The sequence below is a fragment of the Fukomys damarensis genome, unplaced genomic scaffold (genome assembly GCF_012274545.1).
Source record: "Fukomys damarensis isolate Sample0158 unplaced genomic scaffold, DMR_v1.0_HiC HiC_scaffold_19, whole genome shotgun sequence".
Taxonomy (NCBI): domain Eukaryota; kingdom Metazoa; phylum Chordata; class Mammalia; order Rodentia; family Bathyergidae; genus Fukomys; species Fukomys damarensis.
In genome coordinates, this window is record NW_022900931.1 from 53,153,386 (window position 1) to 53,169,078 (window position 15,693).

The 15,693-nt window shown below is 45.2% G+C and overlaps 1 long non-coding RNA gene across 1 annotated transcript; it reads right to left on the reverse strand.

Moving 5' to 3' along the window:
* Positions 1-449: 449 nt before the first annotated feature.
* LOC117286857 lies at positions 450-12,767 on the reverse strand. Its single transcript, XR_004517991.1, has 3 exons — positions 12,646-12,767; positions 9,414-9,531; positions 450-1,145 (listed from the first exon to the last, which is right to left on the reverse strand). It is a non-coding gene; the product is annotated as an uncharacterized LOC117286857 (long non-coding RNA).
* Positions 12,768-15,693: the final 2,926 nt, after the last annotated feature.

The window sequence follows — 15,693 nt, forward strand, 5'->3', positions numbered from 1 at the left end:
CCAATGGGGAGTTTTGCTGTTCTCAAAGCTTAAGTGACCTACAACCACTTTGAAGAGTTTATAAGATATACAGGATTATAATCTAAATTTTCTATTACCTGGTTTGTTTTAAGTTACTATTTATGAACAACAAGGCATTGGATATCATTTGAATTCACTGGCTGGTTTAATCATTATAAAAATACATATTACTATTATAAATTGAATACAAAAAAATTCAAAGTTGGTGACAAAAGAAGTGCTGGGGTGTAGCTCAGTGGTAGATCACTTTGCAAGGCCCAGTAGTTTAGAAAAAAATACCAGAACCAGAATATATATATATATATGTGTATGTATAAAATACTATCACACACACACACACACACACACACATATATATATATATACACACACATACATAAACAAATATAATTATAACATTACATATGTGTATATGTGTTGTGGGTTTTTTTTTAAACAAACACAGCAGCTATCTCGTCAAGAATATCTGGGGGAGGAGAGTGTGGCGGGCCACACAGGAGATCCTTCTAGAGAAGAGGAGTTGATCAGGGTCTCCTCACTCTCTCCTTGGAGATGCGCGCTCTCCTTTTGTTTCAGCGGGGACTGGTCTTCGGAGGGCAGGGCTGGTGTGGGGGATGGCCCCTAGGGAAGGGAGATGATGTCGCCAAATCCAGATGAGAAAAGAAAAAAAAAAAAAAACACGCGAGATGCTAGGGGATCTCTCACGCACAGTTCAAGCTCCTGCAGCCCAGTCAGCGGGAAGGCCTCAGACTGAGTCCGGCGACAGCTGAGAATGGCAAAGCCAGGTCACCGGGAGCTTCTCAAGACTCTCGCCAGCACCCTTCTAGACTGACGGTCCTTTCTGCTTTACTTGTCTTCAACGGTCTTTCAGTCAGCAGTAGTTCTAGGGTCCAGTGAAACCCAGAGTGTCACGCAGTAGTCTCTTCTCATCCGTGGTCTTAGTTACCTGTGGCCAATAGCTACTTGAAAAGAAATTCATGAAAATTTTCAAAACCAAGCGTATTCATAAATTTTAAATTGCCGTTCTGAATCACATGATGAAATCTTGCCCCATCGATTCTGTCTTACCAGGGACGTGACTCATGTTACGTCCAGCACCTCTACACTGCATGTGCCACCCGTGCCTGGTGAGGGGGAGACAGAAAGAGAGATGGAGAAAGAGATGCAGGAGAGAGAATCATATTGACACAACTCTCACTTTAATATATTCTTATAATCCTTCTATTTCCTTGTGTTATTGCTGATTGTGCCTAAATTGTAAATTAAACAGGATTACAGGAATGAATCACATAGAAAGCATGGTATTTATAGGGTTAGGCACCATCCAAGGTTTCAAGTACCCAGTGGAGTTCTTGGGACATATGCCCTAAAGACATGGGTTGGGGGTGGAATTTAAACTAGATACTAACGTGGAGGACTCCTAACAATTCAAACAGAAGCATTTCAGCAGCCCCTGAATGTCCTGTGTTTCATAGCCCAATGTACTGCCCCACGTTCCTGTGAAGCAGACCCTTGTAGCCCAGGTCTGAGCATGCTGCCAGCCGCCTACAAGCCTGTGTCTGTGCAGCGGACTTCATGGACCTCACCACAAAGGATGCATCTGCCACACATTTAGCTACGGCCCTTGCAAGGAGGGAGGAGATTGTAACACAGGGATATTCGTTAGCAGAGAACCTGGCATGTTCTCCGAAGCATCCCAAGGGATCCTGTCCTCTGGGCAGCAAAGTGCCTCCCTCACCTGGTTACAGAACCTCTAGGGAGAAAGCTCAGTCCCACCCGAAGGTGCTGTTGCTGGGTCCCCTTCGGCAGAAGTTGAATGAGGGGGTGGGGAGAGCCGAAGTCAGTGTTCTCACTTTGAGTAAATCAATTGGCTAATCAGGGTGGGATTTTCCATCTGGGAGTTGAAAGGGCAAAAGGAGAACAGTTAATTTTTCAAAGCTTCACTTTAAAATACAGCCCCCATGTTTGTGAGTCACATTTGATGCAGGGTCCAGGAGGGACATCAAGGAGTGGTGTCAAGGCCAGAATGAGCATATTTTAAAGTAACAGCAAGTAAATTAAGCCAATTAGGCATTTTCGATGCCAGGAATCTATTTTCCCCACCTTTCCTTTTTATTTCAAGAGATCCTGCTTGCAAGACAGAATTTCTTTCTTTTTGTTTTGCGTTTGTCCTTCTGATGTTCACCTTTGTTCCTGTACCATGGGAGACTGTGTCATCCAGTCCCGCTAGGGTAGGCACCAGGCTGCCCCTCAAGCAGGCCGCCTGCCTCTAAATGTGGTGGTAAGGGTCGGGGGAAAAGCTTTTTAAAGAGTACAAACTCCACCAAACTGGGGAGACCCCACAGTGGATCCCCTAAATAAAGGTTGGTGAGGTTAAGGAAGATACAAAATGGAAAGCAGTCCTGGAAATGCTTGGGAAGGAGGTGCCAGATAAATTCAAGCTACTTTTACGACTACTTTTATGGGGCAGCCTTGGACGTGGTGGGTGGTCCCTGAGCGTGTGGCTCATTCATTCCCTCACATGGATCTTCAGCTTGCCATCTGAGAAGTGACCCAGAATCTGGTGTGGGGATGTGTGATGGGAAGATGGTTCCGCCAGGCAAGTAGCGTGGAGGTCCCTAGTAAGGAGGCAGCCAAGTCACCCAAAGCAGAAGACAGGTTTCTCAAAGTTTCCGACCATGGTCCACTGGGACTGAGCCCCTCGTTCACCCCACCACTTCCACTTTTCTACAATACAAGACCAAGTGATAACAAACAAGCAGAGAGTAACAAAATCAGGAAGTTGTTTGCAGTACACATAAATTTGTATTATTTACTCTACGGGAGATGAATATGAGCTTATACAGACTTGGTTTTATTTTATAAAACAATGCCTCATAAACTAAACACTAGCCCAGCAATTTTATTACATTTACCTTGGTAATATGTTGCAAGCCATTTAAATAGAACAAATTCTCTGACAGGCCATCATCCATGAAGTATGGCTACATAAGCTCAACAGTTTTGGGGTAATGTATAAATTGGTTTTAACATTAGGTGCAAAGATGATTCATATTCAAACCCCAATGCAAACATGCCTTCAATTTAAATTTTAAAAAATTCTAATTTGGAGATCAATAATGCTGTTAGTGAAAATGTATCCCTCTATGCACAGTAGGGTTGAGCAGTGACCTACAGCAAAGTAATAATGGAACAATGTTTAATATAATTTATAAATTAAATAAGCGAGACAGGCACACTTGGAATATCACAATCTCTAAGGAGGGTCCTTCTGGAAAGTCAGAGAGAGGCACCTAGGATTTGCATGGAAATAGGTGCACCAGGGCTCTAGAGTGGCTCCAGAAGCCAAGAAGAAAGTCCCCTGCAAACTCTAGTGTGTTCTTAATTTGTTCTTATGAAGTCCTAATTGCATTAACCTTTAATAACCCTCCTGGTGAGTCCTGGGTAAGTGGCCCTTGGTAATATGTGAATCTGAAAGTTGAGGTAACTCACTTGCCCATGCCAGTGACAGGACTTTCCCTCCATACGTGGACAGTGGACTTCATGGTGGCCTTACAGGAAAACTAGGACATGGTAAAGGGGAAATACATTTAAGGTTAGGGAGTTCAAAGGAAAGAAGCTTTGGGCTGGATGCAAGGTGAGGGAGAACAGACAGCAGGGATAGCAGCTTGGGAGTGGGACCTTCCAGGAGAAGAGCCCCCCCCAAAGCCCTCTCCTTGGATGGAGAGGCATGAACAAATGAATAAGTGGGATCCAAAGAGCTGTGGGCAAGAGGAAGGAAGGAGTGGGAGAAAGACCTTACACCATTCCCAGGTATGCAGCTGATGTGGGGTAGACACAAAATTGGAAATGAGAAAGTGAAATGTATAAGTGACACCCAGAACCCCTCTTTAAAGCCTCATTCAATACATTAAATTTTTTCTGGGATCAAAACCAGGAAACTTGGAATCAGGAGGGGTGAGCTCCAATTCAGTCTCCACCTCTTCCTGGCTCACACACCGGGTAAAGAAGCAACCCTAACCACACAGTCCCTGCAAACCTAGGAAGGACTTTTTCCAGGGTCCCCCCTCATACCCCAAGCTGCGGATGTTCACATCTCTTATATAAAATGGCAGAGTATTTGCATATAACAATGGAAATCTTCCTATACACTTTAAACCATCTCTAGATGACTTATAATACCCAATGCAATGCAAATGACATGTAAAGAGTTGGTAAGCTATATTACTTCAAGAATAATGACGAGGAAAGAATCTGTGCGTGGTCAGTACAGACAAGATATTTTTCCTACACAATCTCAGTCCACAGTCAGTTGAACCCAGGGATGAAGAGGTGCAGCTATGGAGGACTAGGACTGTACTTTGTTTTCTTTCCTATGGAATGAGGGGTGGAACCCACTGTATAGGGTTTTAGTGAGGAGAAATAGAGCTGTCCTTGGAAAGGCTTAAGCAAACCCAAAGCATTATGCACATGATGAATATCTTCATACCTGTTTCAAGACACCTCTGAGCAAAAGAGAAAAGCGAGCTACCCAGGCCTTCAAATCACCTGGCTGGACCCACAAGTCTGTCTGGCTCTAGAGAGCGAGAGATGGCCCATTGCAAGGATCGCCAGCATAAGGCCCAGCTAAACTCCAGGATGCCATCTACTCCCTTCCAAAACAAATATCGTTGCTTCCACAAAATACCCAAGACACTGCTCAGCTCTGACTCAGGGAACACATATGCCTTTACTTATTTAATTTTTCAAGGAGAAAGACCTCAATCAGAAGAGCAGTGTTTTCAACAGCACTCTCCTATGTTATTATACTGGTCATTGTTTCCAAATTGACGATGTTACTTAATCAAACCCCACACTAGTGCTCTTAAAAGCACTTAGAACAAAGCAATAAGGAGTTCTCTGCCACGGTTTGGCTTTTCTTTCAGTGTCTAATCCAACCTCACACATTTCCTACTGTCTCCCAAAATGAGTCCTAGGCACTCTTTCTATTCTCCTCACATAACCCTCCCTAAGAGGAAGGAAGGGAGAGAGGCATGGAGGAAGAAGGAAGAAAGAATGAGGGAGAGAAGGAAAAAAGGGCAGAGAAAATGGATGGAGAGAGTTAGACAGAAGTGCAGGCAGCGTAGCTGGACTGTCTCACACCCCTGATGTATACAGGCAGATGTGGGAGGCAGCTCTGAGCCCCAAAAGGCCAGAGTGTTGCCCTGTTGGCGCCCATTCCCTGCTTCCTGAGTACCTGAGGGTCAGGCCCTTGCATCTAATTGGACAGCTGGGTTGGTGACTGTGGCCTGTCCTGCCAGCCGCCTCATCGGCCCCAGTGACAGCTGTATCACTTCCCTGATGTGAGTGGGCGCTGAGGAGTGTTGACACACGATCAACTTCCCTCTAATATCCTTCAAACAACCTGACAGTTGTCCGGCAGGGGCTAGTCAGCTCTGCTGCCAGTGGACTGAGGCATTGTGGGAAAGCTTGCTAAGGACAGCAGGCCCTGGAGACTTCAGATGAGGCTTTTGTTTTCTCCTAGCAGTGGCTCAGATTGGAAGTAAATCCTGCAGTGCTATCATAGGGGCCTCTGTACAGGATCTGGAAAACTGCACATAACTGTAAGCAGTTGTGTTTGGGGAGGGGACGTGTGCTGTTGCTCGGAGACTAGATTGGTTGTTTAGTCCATGTGGGATGTAGCTCAGAAGACCTGCAGTCACAAGGGTACACCCTCCTTCTTTCCCCTAACTTCCCCCTTCCTACCCCTCCTTTCCTGTTCCCACATTCTTTATATTTTCCCCTCAAAGAGTTTAAGATAGAAGAGATACTGTCTCATACTATGCAAAGTTCAGAACTTTCAAAGTCAGAAGCAGAAATCTGTCCATGTTTTCCCAACCATGGCCAACATCTAATGGGTTTATGGCGCTGTGACATCTCATCACTCCTGACCTCCCAGCCAAGTCTTAATACGTGGACCACTCCCACCTCTGCTTTTCTTCTGGTACAAAGGACAATGCTAACTTGGCATCCAGGAAGCATGAGTTTCGTGAGAGGCATCTGCATTATTCGGAAGTGAGATCTGAGACATTTGCATCTAGTGATTTGTCTTTTTTTCCTCTGGTTCTCTTGGTCTCCAGACACTAAAGAGCAGGGGTGGGAAGAGGAGGAAATCTCAGCTACCATGGCCAGAGTGTTGGTATTTCTCAGGAATCAGGGCTCTTTGGGCTGCAACTGAAGAGGGCAAGAAAGAAGTTGTTACATAAGGATGGATATCGGAAGGCTGCAATAAACCATCCACCAGCGTCCAGCTGCACCTCAAGAACATCAGGGCTAGAGATTTAAATGCACCACAGCTCTTGGGTCCCTTCTTTGCTCCTCCTGCAAGTGTCTTTCCTAGCCCTCTTCCCTGTTTCTGCCCTCTTAACTTTCCTTTGTGGTTAAAGCAAAACAAAGCAAGGGCCCAGCACTTCCAGAGTTTCAAAACTTGCAGCTCCACTTTCAAAGAAAGTACTGGCCTCTGTTTCTCAGTTACACTTTAAGATTCTCCTCGAGAGAGCACACGTGATCGACCCAGCTTGATCATGCGTCCCTTGTCAAACCAATAAACTGGCCAGGGTGTGTGTTAGGTGGACCGAACACAGAGGCCTCCATGGGAAAAATGTAGGTGGAAGGAAAGGGATGATTTTAGGTGATTCCAGAAGTGGAAATTAATAGACAAAGGAAGCCATAGCCGACAACGAATGTACTGACGAGTGTGCAAAAACGGACTGTTATTGTTTGGATGAAAAGCATTCCCCAATGATTTCACATCCATGGGAGGTTACTGGATCCTGACGAAACTCTCACAGCTATCCCCATCGGTGAATTTGCCTATTTATGAATTCAGTAGCTGAATATGTCCTTGGTAGGTAGGGCCTTCTTGGAGGTGGGTCATGTGCGGTGTGACTAGAAGGGTGTGTTCTTGTCCTAAGCCCCTTGCTTCTTGCTGTGCTTCTTGACTGCTACAGGATAAGCAGCTGTCCTCTACCACGCTGTTCCGTCATGCGTTTCCTGCGTTGGAGCCATCAGATTTGGCACTGAGTCCACTGGAAAGTGTCCCAAATAAATGTCTCCTCCTTGAAGTTGCCAGGGTCAAGTATTTTGTCCCAGTGACAGGAAAGTGACTGATACAGGGACTCCGTGAGGAAGTTAACTAGAAGATACTTTACGACTTTCCATGAAGGATTTGCTCTGACACTACCTTGGATTAGAGTTTAAGGTTGTCATAGTTTGTGGTTAGAGTATCTTCACTTTGCTTAGCCAGTGAGAAATAATTCAGAAATATTGCTCTGCAATGCAGCCAGTGACATTGCTTTAAAAAAAAACTCAGCTGGCACCCCAGAAGAAATAGCAGAAATGACTGGCTGGGAAATCATAAAATAAACCCATCTTCCAACTAGCCAGGGTTGACTTACAAAGCAAGAGGTAAAGCTGGTTCTCTCTGTATTCCCTGGCAGCTTTCCATTCTGCCCCTGCTCCCCAGCTGAGCCTCGAAAGGCAGCCCCACTGATCAAGTGAGGCCCTGGCAATCAAGCGGAAGTGAACCTTGTTGTCATTGGCTGCTCTGAAGGTGCCTCTGGGAACCTCAGTTACGTGTTGGTAAGGCTGGATAAAGCAGCAAATGTGACCCTGGAGAGACCCTGCAGATTTGGGACCTCACTCTGTCTGCTCCAGTTCAGAGAAGAACTTGTGGAGAAGCTGAGGGAGGAGGAGGGTAGGGTTAACGTTCGATTAAATGCAGGTAAGCTGTAATTAATGCACAGAGAAGAAGAAAGAGCCCTGGCTTGGGAGCTACTGCCACGCACCTCAGAAGGGTTGGTCTTGAACCCAGTGTGAGACTTAGTTTTAGCTTTTTGGGAGCCATACTACTTTTGAAGAACTCATCCTTTGGTGGTGCTAGTGGCCACTTCAACATTACAAATTTCCCACGAGTCTGATTTATGAGCAATCTGTTAGCTATTTGAATCACAACACCTTATCTGAATTAATTAATCTCTCCAAAGGGGAAAAGGGAGCTCTCTCCTTAAATGTCAAGTTTGGGTCCTGTCCATTTTCTACAAGCAAGGAAGCATCTTTTGATTAAAGTCGAAATTTCTCCCAGTTGGGGTTACCCAGTACCCAAGGGTTTTAATGTGGTTGACACACTTGGACTCGATACGTGTGTAATTACTAGATGCAAGTCCTTTCATTTCCATCTGAGTGCTGGCATGGCAGAGAAAAATTAGAATCTTTCCCAGGCTATGCCTTTAACATTTCTGTGATGGGGTGGCCACCCACCAGCCCGCTATCATGGGGCTGCAAGCCAGCATGCCACAGTTTGCATTTATCTCTGTGATACGCTGTGAGACGCTGTCAGGGGACAAGGGTACTGGCTATTCATGAGGCTGCTCCTGCTATTAAAGTCCTCTGCAGCCTGCCCTCTTTCCCATTGTGCTACCCAGAAGTCTGTTCCCAGGTTGATCTGTCTGCATCTCTTCCTCTCCCTCTTTACACCTCCTCTTGCTTCCCTTCACCCTGCCTGTCCTCCTGAGTCCCTGGCCATCAGCCTCCAACCTTGGCAATGTTTCCTGTCAATCAGTCTCCGAGCCTGGAGATTCTCTTCACTGTTTTCACCCTAGACCCACAGCCATCTCTTGGTGACAGCTTTTTGATCCCTCGGTGCCTTGCCACCATGGTATTTTGAGAACACAGGGCTCCACAGGGACCTCCAGGCAGATGGCAGAAGCTGAGAATCTGGCCCCGTCCCCTTGTCACTCAGCTGGACTCTGCTTGCCACCAGCCAGCCCTGGTACGAAGCTGGGGGTGAGAGCTCCTGCTGTCTTTCTCTTTTCTCCTGTTGCTCTTTCTCATGTTATCATGCTTTGTACTTGTATCTTCATTTATCAGCTTGAATTTGTCTGGGAATATGACATTATACACTGTCTTAATCCATTTTCTGTTGCTATAACAAAATGCCTGGGATGCAGTGATTTACTCTAAAAAGAAATGGATTTCTTACTTGGTTGGGAAGTTTATATCTTGACCCATTAACATGTGTTTGGTGTCTGGTGAGGGCTTCCATACTGCATCATAACATGGCAGAGGGCAGCACATGGCAAGACAGAGAAAGCTTCCAGAGAGAGGCACTCTTGTAAAAAAAAATCTACTTCCATGACAACCTTTCATTTATAAATCCATGAACTAGTCTCAACACTGTTGCATTTGGGGCCAATTTTCCAACACATACAATTTGGGGGACATATTCAAATTGTACCATGCATGGCAACACATTTCTTAAAACAAATGGTCCCTTCTCATTCACATTAGTAACCACTTACTAAAAACCCCCAAGTTTAGATTCATCAACTATTTCTCTGTCTCTAATTAAATACCTTGGTTAGGAGACAGTGGACATTGGGCCCCAGTAGCAAAGGTCTGATTCATATCCCATTCTGGACACCTGGCATTCATGTGACTTTGGTCAAGAAACTTTATGTCTTGGAACTTCATCTGTAAAATAGAAATCACACCTCATGGGCTTGCTGCAAGGACAAAATGAGCTAATTTGCAAAGCAGATAGATTCAGGCCTGGCCCACCGCAACTGCTGCATAAGTAGCTATTACTGTTTCTAATAAGTATAGTCATATATGTTTTCTCCTTTTATTATTATGAGGATCCTATTAACCAGTTATTACTGTCCCTATTTTGTGTCTGAAGACACCAAAGTAGCTAAATTCAAATACTTTGCACAAATTTATACCACTGATATGCATCAAAAGCAAGAAATACAACTCTTTCCCAAAACCTGTCCCCAGAGTGAGTCTGATCTGGTTTTGAGCAAGGAGGCCCTCATCAGGCTGTGGTGGGAGAGTCTGAAGATGCCAGGACAGAGGGTCAACTGTGTGTGGTGTGAAGTTCTACAGGGCAGGGAGGAAATGACCTTCCTAGAATTTCCTGGGGAAGTCGGTTAGGGGTAGGTTTAAAGGATAAAGTAATTGAGGGTCAGGAGGTGAATCACTGAGGATTCCTAGCAGGGGACATGCCCCAAAGGCCTATGTAGGAGCAGAGGGGGCAAGAGGAGGTAGCACTGAAGAAAGTGCCTATGAATAGGGGAAACTCTTGTACCATTGATGCCGAGTAACTGTTTTGACTGCACTTCTCAGTTAAGAAAGTTTCTTTTGAGGTTTCCCTGAGTGAGCTCCATGCACCTGTCATGGACTGCACAGTGGCTTAGGTTTCATTGTTGCATTCTTCCAAGGGTTTTGAGAATTACTGTCCATAGGTGCTAGCACCAGTGTCCAGTGAATGTCTTGCCCTAGGCTTTGCTGTGCCCAGAAAGCCTCTTGGCTGAAAGTAGTCCACAGTGGCCTTTGGAGGTTTTCTGGGATGGGAAACAACAATCTGGGCTCCCCCCTGGACCAGTTCATGTGACTTTGGATTCTCCTCTTTGTAAACCGAAATCTGCAAGTTCTGGAAGCAGCTCAGTTTCAGTCCTCCTTCTTTCCCTGCTCTCCATAGGGACTGTGGGAAGAACCTTCACATGGAGACACAGCAGTTTTTGGATGGAGACTGATCAGACCGTGAGCCTCAGCTTCCTGTTCCTGTAGTAGACAGCCAACTACTCCTGAGTTTCTTTCCAAAAAGGCCTCAGCTCTTTGCTCATAAAGTTTTGCCTTTCTGTGCCTGTGCTTTAACCAAATTTAGGTTGCAAATTCATTTCCTGTCACTGCTGTGACAAATTACTACAACTGTGGTAGCTTAAAATACAAAAATTATTGTGCCACAGATCTGAAGGCTGTGCTTGCAGGGCCATGCTTTCCTCAAAGACCCTAGGAGAGAATTTGTCCTGCCTCTTCAATCTCCTGGTGGCTCCAGGAGCTCCTGCATTTGTGGCTCCATAACTCCAGGGTCTGAGTTTATCTTCACATGAAACTAAGACCACAGCCCACAGCAACATGGTCAGCTTTTACCACATTGCTAGGGCTATTACACTTCCCTGATTCCTAAAATGCACATGACATTGTGATCACTACACTCCAAATACAGATTCCCCTTACACTCTTTATAGCACTAAGGCTATTACCAGAGATAGAGTCCCCTGGAACTATGCTTTTCATGGTTTTCTGTTAAAATACAGCAGAGAGCAACTCAACACATAGCAGAAATATGCCATTACATTTCATTTTGAATTAGACAAGCCCTGTCTTTTCCTGACTGTTCCGTTCCTTCCTACATTTGGCCCAATGTTAAGCCAGGCACAGACTGATGTCAAGGAAGAAGGATGGCCGAAGTCTCATTAGATGTGATGCAACCGATGTCACGGAAGCTACACTGAAGGAGCTCCTGGGAGTCCTCAGGTTCTTCTTCCAGCCCAACTGCTCAGTAGCTGAGACACTTTGGAAAGGTCTCTTTGCCTCACCAAGTCTCCCTTTTTTCTAACAGGAAGATTAGGCAAGAACAGAAGCTGGGAAATTATGGCCAATGTGCCAAATCTGGTTGACTACCTGCTTTTACGAATAAAGTTTTATTGCTATACAGTTTTGTCCATTTGCATATCTATTGCCCATAGCTGTCTTCAGGAAACAGCAGCAGCAGTCCCGACAGATTCGCCTTGGACCAAAAACACAGAAAAATATGTGCTATCTGACCTTTTGCAGAAAAAGGTTCCCACCTCCTGGACCAGAATTGAGCTCTCTCAGGTCCTGTCCAGCTGTGTTATTTTATGATTCTCTCTGTGGATGTATCCCTCTCTTGATGGCTGCCTACAATCCGATGGTGCCCTGAGGAGTGGGCTGGTGAGAACGTGGTAGAGCCCCTGTGCGTTGTGTTTCTTCTAGGTTCCCAGGGGTGGTGGAGTCTGGAAACCCAAGAGGATCCCATTGCTCCACAATGGGCAGGGAAGGCAGAGATCTAGGAGACCCTGAGACCTCGAGGGAGTCCCCTGGGTCCCCAGACACCTGCTGACACTTCTCCTCCAGGCATGAGGGCTGATCACACTCGCTGTGCTTTGTCACTGCCCAAATGAGAGCAAGCCCTCCCTTCTTCCAGCAAGCCTCTATCGCCTCCATTCTCCTCTCTTATTTGTTAAACAAATCCTGATCTGCCTTTTTAGGCTGCTCTTGAATTTTATGGCAACATATAATAAACATCTGACTGCTTTTATTTCTATTTAACTTTTATCTTGAATGTCTCTGCTGTTTCAAACCAAATATTTATAGCATTGCACAGCCGCTGCAATTTCATTCCTCACCAATACTGTCACTCCCTCCTGCTCATGCTCTCCCACCCATTTAAGAGTCTGGGAAATGTTGGGGCAAATGGCCTCTTTTGGCCCCACAGGGCACTAAGCTTCAAGATCTGAAGTTGTCCAGCTCTAAGGTGAGCAGAGAGCTCTCTAGGCAGCCCTGGACCCAGCTCCGGCGAACTCATGTGTTCTGTGCTTTGTGTCTTCCCAGCTTAGTGTTAGACTGCACCTGTCTGTGTTAGGCACCCACGCATGCCCCAGGGGTCACCCCATCTGGTCTATTATGGAGAATACTTGGTACATGTGCTAGCTAACTTTCTGTTGCTGTGACAAAATACCTGGGAAAGTCAATTTAGAGGAGGATTTTATTTTAGCTCACCATTGTAGAACTTTCAGTACATGGCAGTACATGGGGGTCCCGTTGCTTTTAGGTCTTTGGTGAGTCAGAAACAAGAAACATCATGGATGAAAAGCATAGCAGAAAAAAAGCTGTTTGCTTCATGGCAGCTGAAAGAGAGGGGTGGGGTGGGGAAGAGAGCGGGAGAGAGAGAGGTAGAGAGAAGAGTGAAACTCAATGAAGAAGAAAGGGCTACCAAAAAAATGCACCCTTCGGAATCATGTCTCCAGTGACCTGCTTCATGTAATTAGGCTCCAACTCCTAATAAGCCCACCGAGTTATGAATTCCTTAGTGGACTAATCCATTGATGTATTTAGAGCCCACGTGATCCAATCATTTCTAAATACTACTTTACTGGGATCCAAGTCCCCGATACCTGATCCTCGGAGGACATGAATTCAGACCATGACAAGGCATTGTATATACCACTGATGGTGAACCTTTTAAAGCATCAAATGATAATGAACAGCCCATTGCAGTATGCGTGTCCTACGTTTGCCACCACTGTTCTAAGTCTTCTGTCTGCTCTGAAGCTTGTCTTTCCCTCCAGACCTCAGATTCTACCAAAGTCCCGCGAGTCCAGCTCCCCCATCTACCTGGGCTTGCTTTCAATTTCCATACCACTAAATGTGCTCCCAAGAGCCCTAAAGATCTTGTCTTCTCACAGGCTGTTCAGTCCCTAAGGGTCTATGTTAGTCAGTTTCCCATCTCTGTCAGAAACACCTGAGATAATCAGTTTATAAAATCAAAGAGTTTATTTTATTAGCATCCATCCATGACTGGCTGGCCCTGCTGCTTTTAGGTCTGTGTCAGGGCATCACTGGGGGCACCTGGGAACAAAAGAAAGAGTAAGAGGAGTGGGCCTGGGTCCCACACTTCAACTATCCAGAGACCTTCCAGTAAGGCCCCACCTCCTAAAGGTTCCACCATTTCTCACTCATGCCATGCTGGAGATCAAGGCTTTACCACAGGGGCCTAGGGGGAACATTCTCTATCCAAATTGAAGCAGGTTTGGAAGATTGAACAAAGAATGCTCTTTCAAGTCTAGAAGGCCCTAGACTTTCAAGCCAGATCTGAAAAGGATGGTGACCTGGGCATGGAGTCTGAAGACTGCCTTTTCTTTGTTTGAGCCTCAATTTCTACCTCCGTAAATTGAGAATCATATTATTTGCTTTCTTGTTTCTTAAGATTAGGTTGAGGACCCTGAGCGGGATGAATGAGGAACTATTTTGAGTGCTGTATTCTTTGTTCCATGAAGAAGGAAGAGAGAAGCTCTAGTCCCTCAGACCCATCAGAGTAAGTCAGCGAGATATTTCTTGCCTTGCTTGAGTTCATGCCCTTCTGGGGCTGTAGAGAACTCCTTCCTTCTCCTGGTCTGCTTCTTCTTCTCCCATCTGACTCACACTACTTGCACAAATCCTGCTGGGCTCTGCATATCACTCTGTGTTGGTAAATCAGCCTCCTTTCCAGTCCCTGGCCAGCTCCTCACTCCTCAGGGGACACTTTGCTCCAGTGAGTTCAAAGGTGAATACTTATGAAGCAGCCCCACTGGTCCTTGGTAATAATAATCCACTTGGCTGTAAAAACTTTGATACCTTAAGCCTAGTGTGAGACAAGTCACGTATAGCAGCTACACATCTAATACAGACTGAGCATCCTAATCTGAAAGTCTGAAACTCTTCAAACTCTGAAACTTTTGAAGGCTACTATGATGCCACAAATGGAAAATTTGCTTCATGCACAAAATTATTAAAAATTTAGTATAAAATTATCTTCAGGAGTATATGAAACATAAATTAATTTTGTGCTCAGACTTGGGTCACATCCCCAAGATATTTCCAAAATGTAAAAAATATGAAATCTGAAACACTTGTGGTCTCAATCATTTCATGTAAGAGATTCTCAGCCTGTGCCTTATATTCTCAGAGTTTGGATGACTTCTCCCAAATTTCTCCATCCCCAACCTTCCCTCCCTCACAGTAACATCCCTCTCCAATTCTAACAGAAAGTCGTTGTTATGAACTAAATGTTCATGTTTCCTTAAAATTTATATGTAAAACTGTTCTCCCCCAGTGTAATGCTAATAGAAGGTAGAGTCTTTCAGAGGTGATTGGGTCATGAGAATAGAGGTCTGTTGTGATTCGGGTTATGATATATCTGCCAAAAAGTCACTGTGTAGAAGCCTTTGTTGCTAATGAAATTTTGGGAAGTGACTGGTCCATGAGGTCTCTATCATCAGTGTATTAACCCACTACTAGGATCACAACTTGATGGCATTTTTGGGAGGTGATGGCATTATCGGGTGGGGCCAAGATGAAGGGAGTAGATCATGAGGACATGACCTGGGAGCTCTTCCTGGTCCCTGGCCTTTTCCTCTTCCTACCCATGCCTTCCAATTTCTCTCTACTTCCTGGCTGCTGTGAGGTGGGCAGCCTTCTTCTGCCACACCTCCACACTATGTTGATCTGCCTTGCCCCAAGCCTAGCAAAAGAGCCAAGTGACCAGGGACTGGAACTTCTGAAACTGTGAGTCAAAATAAATACTTCTTCCTCTAAATTGCTTTTCTCAGGATTTTGCTCACAGCAGCGAAAAGCTGACACGAGTCCTCATGAATGGTGTTACTCTTCTTAACAAAGGGACACCAGAAACTTCGCTTGCTCTCTTTCTGTTGTCAGCCTTCTACAGCACTACAGAGGGTCATCAGAGTCTGGACGCTGCTGATACCCTGCTCTTGGAATTCTAGCCTCCAAAATTGTGAGAAACAAGTTTCTGGTACCGTACTTTGTTGTAGCTGCCTAAACAGATTAAGACAGAGGTCCTCTGTCTGGACTAGGGGTTCCCAAAACACCAGAACTAAAGCAGTCTACAAAATGTTTCATGGGTAGCTTAGTCTGGACACTTGCAATTTTAATTTATAGAACCCAACGCCATCTGGATGAAGAGAAAAAAGTATATACTTATTTACCCAACTGAAAAACTCAGACGTAACTGAGTTTCAAAAACAATTTAATGCAGGAACTCAAGTGATG